This window comes from Eutrigla gurnardus (assembly GCF_963514095.1).
Source record: "Eutrigla gurnardus genome assembly, chromosome: 3".
In the NCBI taxonomy this organism is placed as follows: Eukaryota; Metazoa; Chordata; class Actinopteri; order Perciformes; family Triglidae; genus Eutrigla; species Eutrigla gurnardus.
The window spans coordinates 18,194,001-18,196,214 of record NC_139917.1 but is presented as its reverse complement, the minus strand read 5'-3'; positions in this window follow the sequence as shown (position 1 = coordinate 18,196,214).

Sequence of the window (2,214 nt, the reverse complement as noted above, 5' to 3'; positions counted from 1 at the left end):
GGAAGCTGCAGAGAGCAGCGTACTGTATTATTTGTAACTGCTTTTCCTGAACGCACCGCAGCTCCGAGCACATCCTCACACACTCTGCCCCACTGTTTATGTCATCCACATGGTCGAGGCACATGCTGCACGCATGTACGTCCACGCACACACCACACACACACACACACACACATAAACTCAGAGGCCACACAAGAAGGGGGAGGATCCTTCGGTGTTGAACACGGCTCTGGAATGTAAACAAGAGAGAAAGAGAGGGGGGGGGGGGGGGCGACGACAGAGAGACTTTGTAGTTTTATATCATATTGTGTTTTCTAGCATCTCGCTTCTCTCGACCCGACCTAAGTGGTCCTAATGTGTAAAGAAAGTGGAGAGGGATCACTTGGCACGAGAAAATGAACCAGCATCACTGTACAGGGTCAAGCTTTGTGTTCATTAGAAGTTTGACGCGAGTGAATGGAAGTGATTGTTCCATATTTGGAGTCATAGTCCAGTTATTTCAGGCCTCCAGGTTTGCATGATAGAATACAAATGAATGACTCGCTCATCTTTGACAAAGTTTGAAACATTGCTGTTTAAAAGTCATTGACCCGTCCACTCATGTCAGCCGTGTTCTCCTATAAATTGAAAAGAAATCTGGAGGAGGACAAAGAAAAAATAAATAATCTATTTGTAGCAGAGAAAACTGAGGCAAATAGAAAGGCGAACACCAGAAGAGAACAATATGAGAGCAAAAAAAAAAGAAAAAAAGCGGCGAGTGCACGAGAAGTGCGGTCATTAGCGTCTTTTTGAGAAATTTCCCATGACCACGTTGATTAAGTATGCAATCTGACCGCAAGATAGCTAAAGCCTCTGGTTCTACAACAAATGCTCCCGCCTCTGACTGTTGCAGGGCTTGTTTAACGGCTGAAGGTGGCAGCGTTTGCCTTCATAGCACGGGGTGCTGGCGCAGAGATTGGAAACATACGCACACTTGCACACACACACACACACACAAATGAAAACTCTTGTGTGCAATGCAGCCACATTTAAACGCTGGTACACAGTGATTCCCTGTGCCATTGTGTGCTCAAGACAAATTGTCATCTGGTGTGTCTAGAGAGTTTGTCCTTGCTGATACCTAATCCGTCTGGTTTGATCACAGCTCCAATATCTCTCTCTTTTTCCTTTCTTTTTTTTTTACAGCCTTCTACTTCAGTATGTAACGGTGGAGGCCAGGGCGAGCTGGCATCGCCTCTCAATTTGCTTTTCCTAAACGTTCCGCCTTTGAAATAATCTGTCAGCAAAAGAGTTTCCAAACCACAAAAACGTGGGACCAGTTAATGTTTCCATCTTTCTAAAGATTAAAGTCGATACTGGAAACAGCTAGGTAATCTGATACTGGATGCATGGTTGGCTAAATTTCTACATCCACGTCCTGGCAGTGTGAGGGTTGACCACAGCGGCCACTGTGGCCTGGTAGTCAGGAGAGAGGAGGCCACGTCAGGGTGATACACCCCCCCCCCCCACACACACACACACACACTCTCACATAACTCTGTACTTCCTCCTCCTCTCCTGCTGCTGCTGCTGCTGCTGTGTATTGTGTGGCAGTAAGTTCTGAATACATCCATCATGATTATGAATACATTTCCAGCTATGGGATTATATTTCATGTCCTACACGTCCCATCACAAGCGCAAAACATAAATCGCAGTAACACTTAATATATTGCCCGAGGCTCAGCGGCGCAGTTTTTTATTTCAAGATGTTGATTCCTTTTTTCTTTCCTCCTCCGTCTGATTAAAGCTAATAAAATGAGAAGAATTATCTGTTTGCTGTCAGGCACTCAACACCCAAACACAGCCGATCGGGGACCGCGGGGAGTTCCTCAGCCTTCACAGACGGCGAACAAGTCTTACTGCTCTCAATATGGTGGTCTAATATGACGGATATTACTCCCTGCAGGTCACTCTCGGTGGCTCCTCTCCCAGAAGCCCCGGGGCTGTTGCTCAACTTTAACCAATTTTATTAAAAACTAGTGACAAGCAAAAACTCTGCAGTGTTTTGTTTAGTTTTTGTTATCGTATTGTCGATTAAGTCAAGCGTGGCCTGAAATGAAACCGTCGTACGTCTGTCTGATTCCCAGCGGCGGGTCAAGAGAGGACAGAGACACGAGGGGGATGTGATTGAAAGGCATGCATTGAGAAACAAATGGTGATGCTGGGGATTGTA